The sequence below is a fragment of the Centruroides vittatus genome, unplaced genomic scaffold (assembly GCF_030686945.1).
Source record: "Centruroides vittatus isolate TY-2023 unplaced genomic scaffold, ASM3068694v2 scaffold_752, whole genome shotgun sequence".
Taxonomy (NCBI): domain Eukaryota; kingdom Metazoa; phylum Arthropoda; class Arachnida; order Scorpiones; family Buthidae; genus Centruroides; species Centruroides vittatus.
Window position 1 is genome coordinate 113,376 of NW_027122716.1, and position 18,972 is coordinate 132,347.

General features: G+C 30.6%; 1 protein-coding gene across 1 annotated transcript in view; it reads left to right on the top strand.

The window, feature by feature from the left end:
* The first annotated feature begins 7,942 nt into the window (after window positions 1–7,942).
* LOC136989727 (RING finger protein 44-like) overlaps window positions 7,943–18,972 on the top strand; it is a 77,032-nt gene continuing 66,002 nt past the window's right edge. Inside the window, exon 1 of the mRNA XM_067287972.1 lies at window positions 7,943–8,330. The gene's annotated coding sequence lies outside the window, so the exon portion shown is untranslated. The remainder of the gene's footprint in view (window positions 8,331–18,972) is intronic.

Below are 18,972 nucleotides of genomic sequence, written 5' to 3' on the forward strand. Positions count from 1 at the left end.
TTATTTGTAATAATTATGAAAGCTTAAGTTGATATTTTTAGAACATATTAAATTAAATCTGTTATTGAGTAGAAAATTTACTTTGAAAGTTAAAATTTTTTAGATGTTTATAACTGTCAAAAACAATTACAGTGGTGCCTCGTATAATGGAGGTTTTCGTTTGGCAGATATGTGAGGTGAACAACGGACATTCTGCGAACAAGTGCAAATGATGTTTCCACTCTTTTGCTGTTGCCAATGACAATCTGCTGTTTTTTTTTTTTAGATGTTTTTTCCTTCTTGGCTTCCTAGAATAGTTTCTTGGTGTAGGTATTTTGGGAGCCTTTGAAAACAGTTGCTCTTTGGCTGCAGAAGAGTAAGCTGTTTTTTTTTCCGTCTTCTTCTTTGTCCAACCTGCCTGTCCATTGAAAGTCTAACCAAAAGGCCTGGATGACCCAGGTTGTCTTCAAGGAATGGATCCTGGAAACCTTTGCTCCTGCTGTAAAGAAATACCTGCTGGACAAAAAGCTGCCACTCAAAGCCCTACTGATACTGGACAATGGCCCTGGTCACTTGAAAGACCTGGAGGAGATCCTGGAAGAAAGCTATCCTTTCATCAAGGTGCAGTATCTGCCAGCAAATACCACTGCCATCCTTCAGCCAATGGATCAGCAATCATTGTCAACTTCAAAAAACTGTACACCAGAGCTCTCTTCATGAAGGTGTTTGAAGAATGTCAGCTTTGTGGAGACATGACTGTCCGAAAGTTCTGGAAAGAGAAGTTTGATGTTCTTGTGGCAATCAGATTCATCCAGATAGCCTGAGGAGAAGTCACGCAGAAGACCCTCAATTCAGCCTGGAAGAGGCTTGTTCCTGAATGGACCCAGGAAGAACCAGCTGAGGACACAGAATTGGTGCAGGAGATCATCTCAACAACCCAAGAGTTGGAATTGGAGGTGGAAATGGAGAATGTGGAGGCGCTCATTGAAGAACACCAAGAAGAACTGACAACTGAAGCGCTCTTCTGGCCCAGGAACATGATGTAGCTCAAAGGGAAGCTTCATCTGACGAGGAGGAGGAGCAATCCAATCAACTAATTTCAACTGCTGCCATCAAGGACTTCCTTGTCAAATGGGGAGAGGTTCAGGAGTTTACCAACCCTCACTATCCAAGCACAGCTGAGGCCAACAGGATCAATGATCTCTACAATGACACCCTTGCCTGTCATTTCCGACAGGTGTTGAAGAAGAGAAAGAAATAGACCACCTTGGACATGTTTTTCAAGAAGCTAGCTGCCAAAATACAAAGGATGGAACAAGAGGAGTTGACCCTGCAACCCCTGGTAGCCTCTCTTGAATCTGACTCCGATTAAAAAACAATAAAAAGCAGACCTGCTGCAATGTGTAAAAAGTGTGTGTCTGTATGAATGTGTGAAAAAAGTGTTCCTCCACTCCTCCTCACAACATCTGACTACCAGCATAATTGGTGACTGCTCCATTTTTTTTTTTTTTTTAAATGGTACAGTACGGTTATTTTATGCAGCGAAATGAATTAGATGTTTTAACATGTATTTCTATGGGGAAAATGCGTTTCGTATAACGGACTTTTCACTTAACGGACTTGCACCTGAAACAGATTAAGTACGTTATATGAGGCACCACTGTATTTAAGTTTTATATAATCGTATTTTCGATAATAAATATATTACTTTATCGTAGTGTCTGTATCTTCCTCCAAGCTGACATATTTTGCCCAAAATATGTTAAAAGGTACGGCTACTAGTGCCATCAAGTATGATTTTAAATAATAATAATAATGTGTAGTATAGGTGAGATTAGTAAATTACTATGACTTCAGACTTTGAGTTTTGATTTCAGTATCATTGATTTGTATAGGGTTCAAATGGTATACAAATCCATTTTAAGAGACTTGAGAGTAATTTTAGATAGGTCTGACAGTGTAGACTGAGGCATAAATGCATGATGGTTTTTATAAAATTTTTATGCTTATATGTTTCATTACAAACAAATTTCATTTCCATAAAAAGTTGCCAAACTACTGAAAATTCTTTAATTATGTCTTGAAAATAATGTCCATGAGGTGGTCACCCTAATTTTCCAAACAGTGGTTGAAAAGGAACCCATTGGCCAGTGGAAAATGTTCAGCAGAACGTCATGAATCACACACTGAACCTTCTTGCCACTTTCTAGTCTACAACAACACAGCATTTCTTGGAGGAACATGTCATATGTTAAAATTATACCAAAACTCTCTGTGTAGCTATGACTCAGTTGGTTTTTATGAACGTTTCTACTGTAGCATCACACTCCTGTATAGACCAGTGCTCCATGATCACTGAACTCCAAGAAGTGTGCATTTAGAATATACTAATGCCACTAGTGCCTCCTTGCAATAAAATTTACAATAACAAAATAAAAACAGTCAGGTGTTTAGCCCTCACCTTGTATACATTTATAACGGAATCTTAGAAACTATTCTTGTTGAAAATGGTTCTTGTTGTGTGGTTCTTAAATTAAGCTAAAGTAGGAATAATATAGGTTTACCAATAACTTTTATTTAAAAAGATAAGGGAAGAGACCATTTTATTCAAATATTTCTATTCTGAAATAGATAAGTAATTTCATTATTAATTCTTTTTATATCAAAAATATATTTTAAAAAACCCATACAGACCTTTTTGGCTAACTGATGTTACTTTGTTATCTTTGCTGTGAGAATTCCTGGTGAAAAAGTTATATATCAAAATTTCCTTTTCAGACTACTTTTCCATAGAGATTTTATACAGAAAATCTCTATGGAAAAGTAATCTGAAAAAAGAATTTAAAAACCTTTTTATTGTCCCTAGTACAAAATGAGTCCAGAAATTTGTTAGACAAGTTTTAAACTTTTCTTCAATGGAATCAAGAGAAAGGAATTTCTTAAATCAGTAGCAATCAACTTGAGATGTAAGTTGTCATAACGTGTGGTTTTGCCTACATGTCAAAAATTTTGAAAGAAAATGGAGGGAGATTGAAAGCACAATTGGGATTTTATTGAATTGTTTATAGAAGAGGTTCAAAAATATCCTCATCTATAAGATAATTATGTAAAGATTTTAAGGACATTATCATGAAAACAATACATGCTGCAATAGGAGCAAAGTTCAGAATGAATGGTAAATATATTTCATTAAAAGAAAACACAGCTTTGTACATCACAGTGAATTTCATGTACTGTTTTGTACATGGAATTCCCTTGTATGTCTTCTAACCCAAAACTTTCATTTTATTTTTTATCACATAAATATTTTGTGTATGAAGTGCAGGGCCAATTAGAGTGGTGATGGGGAAAATTTCTCGAGCTAGAATTCATAGGCCAGACATCATCCCACAATTTTTTTATGCACTAATTAACTGTAGAAGGACAGTGCTGAAAATTAGAATCTAAAGTAAGATAATAAATTACCCCAACTTTATAACTAAAGATACATAGAAAATTGGGATTTTACATGGCAATCAATTCGAAGGACGAGATGAAGCTATCTTTGGCATGGCAGGCACTAATTCAAGACAGCGATTCGAACCAACGGAGGCAAAATGATTAGAGAGACCATTACAGGGAACTGACATGGATAAAGATGCGATTGGATTGCGTTTTGATAGTTTACATCATGAAGATAAGCGCGTGATTGTATTACGTAAAGTTTGGAATGTTGATGGCATGCGGTTTTCATGGATACGGAATCGGACAATTCGAATTTTTATCCAGAAAGAGGATATTCTTCGATCTAACGGTCAAAAAAATAAAATAGAATAAATTTCGCTTGAAGAAGGACCTAGTGAGGGGCCGAAAACGTTAGCGTACGAACTTTGGAAGCACCGGTTACAAGGTTTGCAAGAGTATTAAATGTTTTACATGGCTCTCGATGCCCCTGCTCACATTAATACATCTGCAGCAAATTTAGTTATGTATCATATTGAGATGCTTTGACAGAACATTGTTTCCATATATCTCAATGAGCTGAAATGAATTTCAGCAGGCAAACTTTTTTTTGGTCCAAAAAAAAACTAGATCAATTCTCTAATCATGCTACATCATAGCTGTCTTACACTCATGCTAATCATTCAATATTGACACATTGGGGTCATAACTACCTACATTGGAGTTTTTTGTTTTGATTTTTTGGGTTTGTCACAGGGGCCACAGGGTTTGTCGACTCTCCAGATTTGCCAGGAAATTCCTAAGGTTTTGAAATCTTATCTCCCAAATTGAGGTCTATTTCTCTCATTTTCATAACCAATTTCAAATACGGCTCTAATAAAATGCCTGTTCATCATTTATATTATAAAAAGCATCTTAGTACATTTGAAATTAGGCATGCATATATAAACGTGTTTTGTTAAAAACCAATAATTTGCATAGAAACTAAACATTTGTAACAGATTTGTTATAAATGTATTATTAAACAGAAAACAAATTCTTTTGTGGTAGTGTAATAGATATCACTACAGCATAGCACCATTTCATCACTAAGAAAGATAAGCGATTCCAGTAAATATAGTTTAAAATAGAAAATCAAAAACAGTAACAAAAATCTTAAGTAAGCCATCATATCTGGGAACTTTTTAAATCAAAATGTTGAATTTATAGTTTTAAATTTAAAAAATATAAGCTTTCACATTGAATCTTCACAGCAAATTCTCATCCTTTCCAATAACCCAGTAAAACTTGCTTATAGGTTAGTTTTTTTTCGTTATTTCACCGGTCTACAAATTTTCTAACAATATTTTTCTGGATCTGGTAGGCATTTTTAATAGCATTTCAATGGCTAAACGTCATAAGTCAATGCAGTTGACTGCAGAATGACCATGAGGCGATAAAAATCAGTATGCCGCTCTGGAGGATCTGGGATCAAATTCGTGGGCGATCTAAGATATGTCGACCCCGCTTTTTTTTTTTATCTCGTTCTTATCATTGTGGGCTTGGTCCAACTCACAATGAGTATGATTAAAAGGCTATCCTATTGCCGAAAGGTCAGAAAGAGGGGGAAGCCAATGCAGTTTTTACTTGATTCACGGCATATAAAAATATCTAATAAAAATTATTCGGTTAATCAAAAATAATAATATACAAGTTATATTGTTGCGCTGGAATTTGAAAAGAATTGTAGACCTATAAATTCCCCCTTAATTGAATATATGAACTTTCAATGCAAACCGAAAGTCGCGTTATTTCAACTCAAAAATTTTCCCCTGTAAAGTATTAATTGATCGCACGACTCTATTGTTAAAGGAAAAGTAATTTATTTTGATATAATTATTAAATAAAAAATTTAATTATACATTTTTTTTTTTTTTTTGCTCTTGAATTACGTTCATAACAAAAACGAAGAGTTCTGATCTCCATTTTGTGATTGTACTAACTGTAAGTACTGTACAATATAATAATGTGACGATAATAAAAATTTGTTGTACTGTCTTTAATCTGACAAGATTTCTTGAAAATGACTATGTATAGTAATTCAAACAACACTAGAACATCAATATGATAGAAATATCAACAATTGAACTCATCGCAATGATGATAAAATTCATGTTACGATCAACCAAATTAGGTTTTGATATGTTTAACAGGAAATGAGAATTTTTAGAATGAAACTAAGAATTCGTTATAGTTAGAAAGGATATTTATAAATATAAGCTAACGTCAGTTGTCGTTGGCATCCTATTTGGCGCGTTATGACGAATGCTTTGCTTCTTCATTAATAATAAGAATTTATGTATTGTGTATAGAATAGTTTGAAGATCGGCAGAAAAAGAAATGTTTTTTGTAATCTTATGGATATATTGAATTAATTAAAAAATACGATAGTCTTTCTTCTTATACATTAAGCAATTTTTAAATATTTTTTACGTATTAAATTATAAATTAGAGGAATCGTTCCAATTAATTGTTAAAGTACCAAATTTAAGAACAATTCCAATGTTTTATAATGTATCCGATAAGACGGCCTTTGGCAGAGGGGTCAAAAAACTTCCAGGAATTTTTCGGGGGGTCCGGATATGTCGGACCCTATTCCTCACCAACCGGTCGCCCCATTGTGGGCCTGGCCGTACCCATAATGGGCTTGCTAAAAGAGGCCCTCTTAATGCCCACCGGGCGAAAAGAGTTAAAAAAAAAAAATGTAGTCTATAACTTATTTCGCGCGATTTACAATAAACATTTTCCTAATTTCTATATATATTAATTGTTGTTATATTGTTGAATTTATTACAATACTAGCGGGTGGGCCCGGCGTTGCTCGGGCAAAATTAACGATAGCGAAGATTAAGATTATTACGTTATAGTCAACCTTACCCGTTTTCACAGAATACAAGAATTGGGATCCCCTGTTTCCAGACTAATTAGAGAATTTTTAGATGAGTCTAAAAATATGTTCGATTTCCCGCAAAAACGAAAAAAAACTGCATCTGCGTCTTGCACGTCGCTTTCTCTTAACAATTCCGTTGTTACGTAACACTTCCATTGTTAACAATTTCATTGTTACGTAACACTTTTATTGTTGACAATTCCATTGTTGCGTAACACTTCCATCGTTACGTAACACTTTTATTGTTGACAATTCCATTGTTAAGTGACACTTCCATCGTTACGTAACACTTATTGTTGACAATTCCATTGTTAAGTGACACTTCCATTGTTGCGTAACACTTCCATTGTTGATGGAAGTGTTAAGCCTTATTCCTGTCCCTCTCCCCCGTGGGGAGGAATTTTGAAAAATCCCTTCTTAGTGTGCGTTCTCGTGACGTATCCTAACTGTGTACCAAATTTCAACTTTCAACTCCTAACCGTTTGGGCTCTGCGCTGATTATTATTATTATTATTAACTCGTCTCGATTATATAAATAGATATGTATAACAAAGCGTTTTATAATTAATTATTAATTTTTTGCTATTGCTGCACTGCCTTTTTTTTAAATTTTAATCATTGATTATAATTATTAAATCTAATCATTGTACAATATTAGTAATGATAATTTTTTATCGGTGACTTTTAACTATAATGTTTAATCTATAAAATATTAACATTCTAACAAATTCTCTGATGTGTCAAGCTTTGAAGTAAAGACTATTATTTTTAACTGTGATCAACTGAAAGATTCACATAGTCTAAATGCACTAGGTATGGCTGGATTGACCATTAGACAAAATAAGAACTTGCTTAAGGCATCAAGGAAAGGGCACAACATAAATTTTTTATTGTCCGATTTACCATGGATCATATGCTGGAAATGAACCAGGATCCACAAAAAAAGGGCACTCCTACAATAAGTGAAAAAGAATTATTTTCTGGTGCCATTCATTTATTGTTTACATTTTGAATTACATATACAATACAGTATACGGGCACCAAAATCTTTTAAGGTATTCAGAACCTGTAAAAATCTTAATCAAGCCCTGGCATTAGGCTTATTGAATAATCGAATGACACGTGTTTTATTAAATATGTATGGAACACAATTTTTTTTTTTAAATAAATTACTTTATAACAATATTAAATATTCTATCCCAATTGGTAAAGCCAATTAAGCAATGCGATCGAAATTAACCTATTTATGTAATACGAAAAACATTTAATCGACATTTGTCAAGTACGCCGACTATTATTATTATTATCATCGAAATAAAAAAACGTTACGCCATTTTAAAAAAAATATTTCATCTTATAAAATTTATATTAATTAATTATAATAATTTGTCGCATTGTTTAAATACGTATCAAAATAATATGCAATTAATTAATTTCTCGCAAAATTACCGCCAAAAAACTCGTTTACGACGTGGCAAATTTTCGGACCGAAAAAAAAAGAAAAAAAAAACATTTAATAATAACAAACAATTAAATTCGGTAGATTAATTCCCGTAGCATAGAGGCGCCATCTGTCATTAAGGCCATTTTTTTTACTTATAATGGGAAGTGTTTTGTAATAGGCGCTTCGAATGACATCAAATGGCGATAAAACTATGACAATAATAAGTAAAATTTCGAATTGTGTGGGAAGTTACTTAAAAATATATTTGGTTATTAATAACGTTTCGATTTAATTAAGAATTATTGCGAATATTATCGGCCGATCGGTAACATTTAATGACGTCTCAAATACTAGATATTTTAGTATTGTATCCGGATCGTCATACTATATTTTGTCGTTCGCATTATTCTTTTTTGGCAAACCACCCCCTCTGTGACGTCGACGTCGGGACGATAAGTGGACTCTATTGTCATTCCCGTCCTTGCAATGGATGGTGGTGGAGTTGTTTGACTAGCTTTGACGAAAGGAATCAAAATGGTAAGTCGACAGAATATACCTTATCATACATAAGACTCCTTATATTCTTTTACATCCATAACATTTCGCTTCTATAATCACGTTATATAAACTAAATCGTGGCTTAAATCCAGAATGACTGTGCATAGATTACCAAAGCAGCTACGAACATTTGATAGATAAATTACTGCGTTTTACATTTTTCTCTATGGCTTTTGTATGTGTTTTAAACACACAAATAGGAAGAATTTCAAATAATCGTAACTGTGACGATTAATGCGTGTGTGTGTGTGTGGTTTAATTGTGATGCGGTAATATAAATTGATCCTGGTTATAACCTGTGTATTGTACTAAAATACTAAAAAATATTTTTTTTAAATTTTTTTCTCAGTACAATTGATTTGCTTTTTTTTTTATTCTGATCTGAATAAAAAAAATTTTTTTTTTTTTTTTTTTTTTTCTTTTATAAAATTCTATTTATAACAAACTGGAAATTATTCACTTCTATAAATTATTGAGTTAATAAGATTATATTAACAAATTTTCTGCATTAATAATGGCCTTATTCTTATGTTTTGAAGTAGGCTATGTGAGATTTGATAGAATAACAGAATTAAAGTGTGAAATTTGTTAATTCTTCTAATTTTATGGAATTGTAGTTTGAAAATCGTGCACTTCTTCGACCTAATCCTGTATTTGAAAATTTTAGGCCAATAACATTTGTGATTATATTTTAATTGGTAAGGAACAGATTTTGAATTGTTTTTCGGTATTAAAAGTTTCTATTGTATTTCTATTTAAGAGAAGTTATATGTGTAATGTGAATCGTTCATTTGAAATTAATTAATGTTAGTTTATAGTTTGGTAGTGTAATGATAATCCATATTCTAACTCTTTAACTTATGAAGAAATCCAGAAGGAGACTTAATTTTAAACTGTGATTTTTGTTTTTTTTTAAATGTTATTTTTAAGTCAATTTAGAGGTTACATTACTGTATCTGTCTAAAACTATACCAAAATATAAAATCAATTTCTAAAATTGTCTGGTTTTGGATTTTTTATACTGTTTAAAAGCAAGTTTATATTGTATTAAAATTATAGATTTACAAAATGATAATACTACTGAACATGACCTTTTTTTATAACATATATATAAGAATATAGAATCTGATTAGTTATAATATCAGGTCAGTCCATAAGTCCATGCACATTTTTGACCTTGAGAAAAATCTTGTTTTGCTGTTCAAAATGTCAGTCTAGTGGGATACTTTTTACACTGAAGTGTTAAATTGGATCTTATACATATAATACTGTTCAGAATTGGGAACATTTCAGTTATTTATTATCGAATATAAAAGACATGTTTTATACTTTTAAAGTGGTGAGAATGCCACAAATGTTGCCAAAAAAAATAAATACTGTACATAATTAAACTGCAATTAATGTAAGGACTGCACAGAAGTGGTTTGAAAGATTTAGAAACAATGATTTTAATGTGGAGAATAAGGCTTGTACTGGAAGATCTGTTGACTTTGATGATGATGCTCATGGGCGTAGCCAGGAAGGGGCGTGGGTGGGCACAGCCCCCCCAGTTAACCTGGTGCCCCTCCCCAGAAAATTACAGCCTCTACTAGGCCCCCCATAACAAAACCCTGGCTATGCCAATGATGATGCTCTCTCTGCACTAGTTGAAGCAGAACCATCTTTAACAGTTGATGAAATTGCGGAACGTTTAAATTCATCCCACGGAACTGTTCATCGACACCTACAACGAATTGGAAAAGTTTCAAAGCTAGGAAAATGGACACCACATGAACTGTCAGTAGCTAACTGACAACGTGTAAACATTTGCACGTCTCTTTTATCTCGTATTACTTTAAAACCTTTTCTTGATCGGCTGGTTACTGGAGACAAAAAATGGATCCTCTATAATAATGTGACGAGAAAAAGACAATGGATGGATTGCGATGAGCAGCCAAAACCGGCTGCAAAAGGTGGGTTGCATCCAAAAAAAAATTCTTTTGTTTGGTGGGATATGTTAGGTGTAATTCACTTTGAGCTGTTAAAACCTAATCAAACAATTACAGCTGAAATGTATTGTGATCAATTAGTGTTTAAATGAAAAATTGAAAAAAAAAAATCAACCAACATTAGTGAACAGAAAGCAGGTTCTCTTGCAACAGGACAATGCCAGACCCCATGCTGCAAAAATAACTGTAAAGAAACTCAAAAGCTACAACTGGGAAATTTTACCTCATCACCATATTTGCCAGATATTGCTCCCAGTGATTATCATCTTTTTCAGTTTGCAGAATTTTTTAAAAGGGAAAACTTTTGAGGATGGGAACAATGTAAAAAAGGCTATTTCCGAATATTTTGATTCGAAACCAAAATCATTTTACGAAGCCACGATTAAAAAGCTACCATCAAGATGGCAAGAAATTGTACAAAATAATGGTGAATACATTACACATTGAAATAAAATTTAATTAAAATTTTTTGTAGATACAAATACAACAAACTTATGGACTGACCTGATATAAGAAAGCAATTTTATAAAAGTGATTAATGCTTTCATATTTATATTTTATTGTTGTAAAATTTGAAACAAAATTTGAAACAAAATCATCAACAAAATCAAAAATTTGAAACAAAATCAAAACAAAACAATCAAAAAATATGATTTTGTTTCAAATTTTACAACAATAAAATATAAATAAACAGTACATAGCATTTAATAAAAATCAGAATAGTAATTTAAGAATCTAATTTTTTAATCAAATATTTCAGACTAATTTGAAAATTGTTCTGAGATATATGATTAATAACATAGCTTTGATAAAAATCACATGTATAATTTAAGATTTTAAGATCTACATTTAACAATGAATCTAATATATACTATATTTACTTTATCTGGAATTTCTTGTTTAGTTTATTACATCATGATATATATTTTGTATCTGAATCATAGGTTATAATAATGCAATATTTTAGTCAGCCAACCAAAATTAAAAAGGAAAATATATTCCAGGGCATGTAGAAATTGTGTGTGTATTATTAAAGAGTATTATTGTTTTTTCCCATTACCATATTATATTATTTTCAGCAAAATTGATGTCTTTTTTTTCATTACTGCCATATATATTTGGTTGTTTATTGGACTATGTTAAGGCTATCCAGATCAGTTCTTTTCTTCTAGAATAATTAAAATTAAAAATTTATTATTTTTAAATTTATCATGAGATGGTGTCTAACTGCTTACCTCTTGCCAAATTACTTGTTTTGGATTATTCATCACTACTGTTTTTAATGTATGTAAGTATTATTGATTTTGAGATTGAGATTTAAATGTAAAGCAGATCACATGAAAAAATACACCCACATAATATTAAATAGAATATTTACCATTTGTGAAAACTATACATCATTAAACAATAAATATATTAAAGTTAATTATTTAGAAGCAGGAAATTTTGATATTCTACCAGTTTTTCTTGGAAAGATGGCATGTGAACTGAATCTATTCCATAAAATTAAGACATAGTCACATATACAAAAAGTATTTATTTGGTGATATTGTTCCAGAATGTTCTAGATATTTTAAAACTTTTTGTTTACTTTTATTATTATTTAATAACAGTAAATATTTAAAAGTTATGTCGGATAATGTAACTTGTTTCTTAATACTATTTAAATCACAGTGGACGATCATAAATGATAAAGATGGTTCAAATCTGTTATTGATTTATTTATATTGAGCTTCATGACTTAAATTTTGCTAATGTTTTGAATTATATATCTTAAGGATAAGTTATAGTTCAAAACAACCAAAAATTGTAAAATAATTCTTAAAAGTATAAATGTCTGATTCTACATATATTTAATGAGCAGAAAATATCATGACATTTCTTTTAATTTTTTTATTATATATTAATAATCTACAATTAATTTTAATATATCCATAATGAACACACTGTATATCATTTATAAAACCAAAACTCCAGTTTGTAAAACAAAACATTGAAGGAAAATGAATGTTTTCAATTGCCTTGAGCAAGCATTTTCAGGTTAAAAGAATGGATTTGAAACAGGAGATAAAATGTTGTAACTTAATCAAAAATATTTTAAATTATATTGGTTCATCCAGTTTAACTATATCTTAAATGATAACTATTACAGGGTTCATAGAAATTATGGAAAAGCATGGAATTTTTATGGATTTGGAAAATAGAATTTCATTGAAATTGCCATCCTGTGTTATTTCTAGTATGAGTACATACATTCAACACAATTGATAAATACTTGACCAGATTGTGAGTGGCCTGGTAGTGTGGATTGGGCCTAAAATAACTCAAAGCATAGTTCCACGTTTACGTTGATATTTGATTGCTTTAGCATGGGTTATGCATTATATCAAATTTGACTTCCATGACATCTTCATGCCAATTTACTTTTGTCATTGACTGTGTAAAGAATATTGTATTACTGCTATGTTAGGAACTTGATAATTTTTTTTATAAGTACAGAACAAGCTTTAAATCTAACAATATTAGAATATTGAACATTTTTTGATGATACATGAAATTCCATAATTTTTCCATGTTATGTACTCTTAACAGTACATACATTTTATGTATGTTAGATGACTAATATCTGCTTACTGTAATCAGATATTAGTCATCTAATGATCAGAATTAGCATGAACAAAACAAATAAGTTAAAATACATTTATAAAACTCTGCTTTATTATAATTAGAATTTGGTTGTTATAATTGTCTTTAGGTAAATAGATATTTTTAAAATGTCATCTTGCACTATCAAGCCTCAAGATGTGAAGTGAGAATCAGAGGGTTTCTGTCTGACTTATTCATTTGAGAAAATTTTATAGCAGAATAATTTGAAGTTTTGTCAGCTTTGCAGATAGAAACAAATTTTTACATTTTAAAACTTGCCTCTACTGCTTATAATGACAAAACTGTGTTAATAGATAGATGATTGTGTAAACAACAAATTAAAGTAAAACAAAAAGTGAAAGAACTTGATGATATGGCTTAAAATAAGAAAATTATTGATAGTTATGATTATGAATCTTAAACATTGCTTTAACAAATCCAGTGCTTTAAACATTAATCATTTTGGATGTTATTTGCTCAAAGTATAATAAATAGCAGGCATTTCTTCAATTACTTGCTAATTATGGTTAAAGATGGTCTTCAAGAAAACAGCAGGCAAACAACATTGAATGAATTACATTATTAAGTTTATACTTATAATTAATAAACTTTATAGATTAAATTTTTTAACATGTCATATTCAATAAAACCAGAATTTCACTAATTGTTATTGCTTACCTAATTAATGTTGTTATAAGAATTGCAGTGTTTGCAATAAACAGATTCTACTTTATATACTACTGTTTGAAAGTACAATATTATGCATTCTGATATATTTTTTTTTTATATATATATATGTTATAAGTTAAAAATAATAATTATTATAATAAATTATTTTAGATAAATGCCAAATTCTTAGGCTATGTAAAGGCCATAATTAAATATTAGAAATTAATTAATTTGACTATAGGTAGGTAGTTATGCTGCCTTCTCGTATTAAATTTAATAATTATTCACAATTAATTTTTAATTTAGACATTTCTAAAATTTAATTTGGAATCAGTCATTAAATTTAGTACGAGATGGCATGTTTATTATATAATGGACTATGATTGCTGATGTTTATACATAATATGTGTGAACACAAAAGTTTGGAAAAATGTGTGATCACAAGCAACACTAAGATGCTAGCGGAAGGAGTGCTAAACACAGACTAATGGAGTATGCGCACAATCTGGGATTTCCCTCTCCTTGTCACTCGTTATGTGAGGTGCTCATTAAGCGAGGTTCCACTGTATTTGAATCATTTTAAGAAATCAAACCTGTTTTCTTCTGCTGTACTAATTTGAAATGCAGCATTTTAATTTAGTTGTACTTTGACATTGAATAAAATCTTGAGTCAAGCAATTTCTAACTTCTTATCTACTAAAGATAAAATAGACAAAATAATTAAAGTTGTAAAGCAATATCAGAAGTAATAAAAATACTTTATGATTTTGTTCTAATTTTGAGGAGAAAAATTTATCTTTTTTTTGTGATTATTCTAAAATTGTCATAACTGATGCAACACTAGAAAACAAAATCAGTAATTAGAAATGTTAGAAAAAGAATTTGTACTTCTGCATATACTTTTCATCTAAAGTTTTAGTATAGACAGAGAAAATATGGTATATCATTCATATTCTCAATGTATTTTATTACAAATATAAAGTTAATAATGAGCAAACTAGAATATGGATAAGAGGATATGTGTAAATAATAATAGGTTAATCAAATTAAAAGCTGCAAGTAATAGCAAATGATAGAAAAGAATTAGGAAGAATAGTAAGTTAAATAAGTTGTATGAATATAATAAAGATAGCTAAAGTTGTCAGAGATTTAATTTAAGGATTGAAAATTTATGAGGTAGAATGTAAATAAAATAAAAGAGTATATATAGAATGAAGTATTCAGGAAGTGAAAAAAAGGCATATTTAGAATAGGTGGCATTCTAAAACTTTTTATTTTAGAAGTTTGATACATTGTAAATGGACACATTGTTTTTTCAATCTACCATGTCAACAGATTGGGATAAGATATGCTCAATATTAGGAAGAGAAAGAAACAAAATCAACATATAAAAGAAGCTAAATGATGAAAAAAGCATAGTTTCCATTCTGAAAGCTTAAAGGATGATTAATTGAGACAACAGAAAAAAAAATGAAATAGGAAAAACAAGAAGCAGAGAGAATAACATCAAAAAGAAAGATCTAGATACAGTAAAACTCCAGTTATCCAAATTAATTGGATATTTGCTTAAAATAGTCATTTATTTTCTATCCAAACACCCCATTATGTACAAGTATACATAATTTTGTGTAAATAAAATATTAAATGTGGAAATATACTTCAAGTGAATCTAGTTTATTTTCTACATTTACTAAAAATACTTTTTATCCATATACAGTGTACGAAGTATATATACATATATACAAACATGCCTATTTAACTAAGTCAGAGGGCAATCTGGATAATCAAATAATTGGAATTTTACTGCACTATAATAGTATCAAAGATAGAAAAAATTTGAATATTAATTAATAATGAAATTGATGAAACAGTTTCTTCTAAGTCAAAATTATTATAAATTGATTAAACTTTGTCTTTGAAAAAATGAAGTTAGCCGATATTAGTTCTAATTGCAATTACTGCCAGTTTCCTGGCAGTAATTGCAATTCTAGTTATTTTAATTTTCAATAAAAAATTGATCCATAATCAAAGATAAAACTATACATAGTAAAATTTCCATTAAAATATAAACTGAGTGAACTCTGATCTAATGTGTATTCAGTTACAAAATGTTTTTGACATTGCCAAAAAAAAGTTTGCCTTTCCTGCAATACTCAGAAATAGTTCTCATAGTATTTCCAGGTATACAGTACATTGAGAAAGGCTTTACTGCCAGGAAACTGGTCATTGTCATGGTAATGAGGAGAGGAAAGATTGTAAGGCTGAGCAAAATTCTTTATACATAGTAATTATTTTTGACGTAGGATTTAATAAAGCATACATTATTATTGCATTTTTGAACATGGTAGATGATACTACATCAATTTCTTGGTGCTACTGTGTTATATAAATAACTGAATTATTAATTGAAAAGGGTAGTGATCAGTTACACACTTAGTGTCATTTGATTATTATTTAATTTCCACAAATTGCACTTGATTAGTGTTTTAAAAGTCAAAAGTGCCATGTCAGTCATGGCATTTCTGACTTTTCAGTTGCTTTGGTATGATCTTTTAAAGTTAGATACAAACATGATTACTTTTTGACGTAATCATTGTGAAGATTGAGGCATTTGTTATATCTGTGGACGAGCTTTTCCATCCCCTCTTCATAGAATGTTACCACCAGTGAATTGATATGGCCCTAATAATGTTGTTTTGAAAATCGTCATTAGTCTCAAACCTCTGCCCTCCTAGCCATGTTTTCAATTCAGCAAAGAGGTGGAAGTTTTCAAACATTAAAAAGTTTCAAGCTGGGTGGAAGTTTTCACCACCTTTAAACACCCAGCATATAGCCCCAATTTAGCACAGCGATTTCCGCCTCTTTCCTGAACTAAAAACATGGCTAGGAGGACAGAGGTTCGAGACTAAATGATCTTCAAAACAACATTGTTAGGGCCATCTCAATTCACTGGCGGCAACATTCTATGAAGAGGGGATGGAAAAGCTCGTCCACAGATATGACAAATGCCTCATTCTCCACAATGATTATGTCAAAAAGTAACCATGTTTGTACCTAACTTTTGGTAATAAATTTATTTTGTTATTTATATTTGTCTTTGTTTTATGGACAATCGGAGGGTGAAAAAGAAACAGCCCTTGTATGTAAAACTTAAGCAAAATATGAAATATTTGAATGAAATATGATTTTTAATATACACTTAATGTATTTAAATTACTATTACAAATATATAATCAGAGTTATGTGTTTCACTCATTGTTTCTTATGTTCATATGTAAGGACAAATAACAAAATCACTTTAACAGCAAATTGATGCATTAGATTTTCAGATTGTGTTTTCTTATATGGATAATTAGCTCATCCCTTTGGCTTGAGAATGAAATGGTCCTCTTCAATTGCTTTGGTATGATCTTTCAAAACTTTCTACCAGTAAGGGCGCATTTTTTTATGCTGCGCTCGAGAAGCGCTTTATAGCAAACACTCTGAAACCCGTTTGTATATGCAGCGCTACAATGTAGCAAACCGTTTTTAAATGTTTGCTGCAAGGAGTCACTGCAGCGAAGATAAAGCAAAATGGATGCCTCCACATCAAAAATGTTTAACGTCGTATTGTGCTCCGGAGAAAAACAAATAAACGTTTTCGTAGACGAAAATATGATGAAAAAATTAAGTACAGGTAAATATCTTTATATACATTCTTGAAATAATAAATTTAAATTTAATCTGTTATTGGTATTGTTTACTTTGAATTAGGTTATACTGACATGATTAAATGGAAATATAGAATCAGTTTTTAATTTCAGCTAAGGGAAGACACAATACCAAATAAGTGATAATCACATTGTATACATTTAAGATGTTTAATTTTAAAAATATGCTATATATTTTTCAGATGAGATGTTTTGAGAGAAGTACTGCAAAGTATTCTTCTCATCTAATAATGTTGAAGACACAGGTGAGACATGTTTTATTATTCGTTTAAAGCATTCTAGAGACAACTATGATAAAATTGTAATACCAATGTAAATATATATATAAAAAAAACTATAAATAAAATCTATTTCATATATATATTTACTGAAATCTCAAAATTTAAAATTTTCTACTACAGGTTCAACTGTCTCTGAAACTGTATCTGGTCAGAATACTGAATCAGGGAAGTGTGTGAACAAGTTAGATTCTGTAAGTATTATATTTTAAGTTTAAAAATTATAGCTTACATTATGAAGCAATTAATTCTAAGAAAACAAGATCTGTTATCCTTAAATAAAACCCTTTATTTTATTAATTTATACATTTAACATATTTATGAAAAATACTTTAAGTTTGAATATTTTTGTGAATAGTCTTTAAAGTAAGTTTCTGAAAACTTAATTAAAGAATCTATATAGTTATCAACATGCTAATGAAAATATAATATTTTATAGGAAACTACATGGACCGCTTCCTCTGTAAAAAAACTTAGAGTTATGCAGAGAAATGGACTTGCAGTTTCAGAGTCCAAGTTGTAAAAAAATAAAATTATGAGGCCGAATAAGCCAAAATCTGAAAAATTAAGGTTTCAACATAATGGCAATAGAGGCAGACAAGAAATGGAGAAACCTAATGCTGACGTACAGGAGGAGGAAAGATCAGATGAAACAATCTGGAGGTGGCCAAGTTTCCTTTTGGGAATTCCAGGAGGATTTAAGACACTTTCCTTGCTTCAAAAGCAAATGTAAATCCTCCTCCTGATACATTATCATCATCATTATCCTCAGCAACTAAGGAAATTGGTGATGCCTGTACTTCGGACGATTGCCTGGAGAACAAACAGGCACCACCAACCAAAAAAAGAAAAAGGACATGTTCTTCCAAAGACGAGCCTCTCAAATGGTTGCAGGAGTACATAAAAAAAACAAGAGGTGCGGATGAACAATGCTGGAAAAAACTAGAAGAAATTGAAGTAGAAAAATTAAACATTTTAAAAAGTATTTTAAATATTGTTCAAAAAAAACAAAGGAAAAAAAATTTAAATAAATGTTTATAATCAAATGTGCTTGTGTCTTAAATTTTAATTAAAAACTGGTTTTATATATCGGACTCAATTATAATCATTTCAACTTTCCATGGGCAGGGTTAAATGTAATTCTAGTTCTTTTGCTAATTTCTCATCTATTCCCTAATCCCATCATATCCTAACTAAAAACAAATATTCACGATATTTTAGGTTTATATTCTCTTACACCCTTGCTTTTTGTATGATAGAATTACCTGAATTTTGAATTTAGATTTATCTCCTCCCAATTTAATCATCTAACTTGTAAGTCTACCATAGT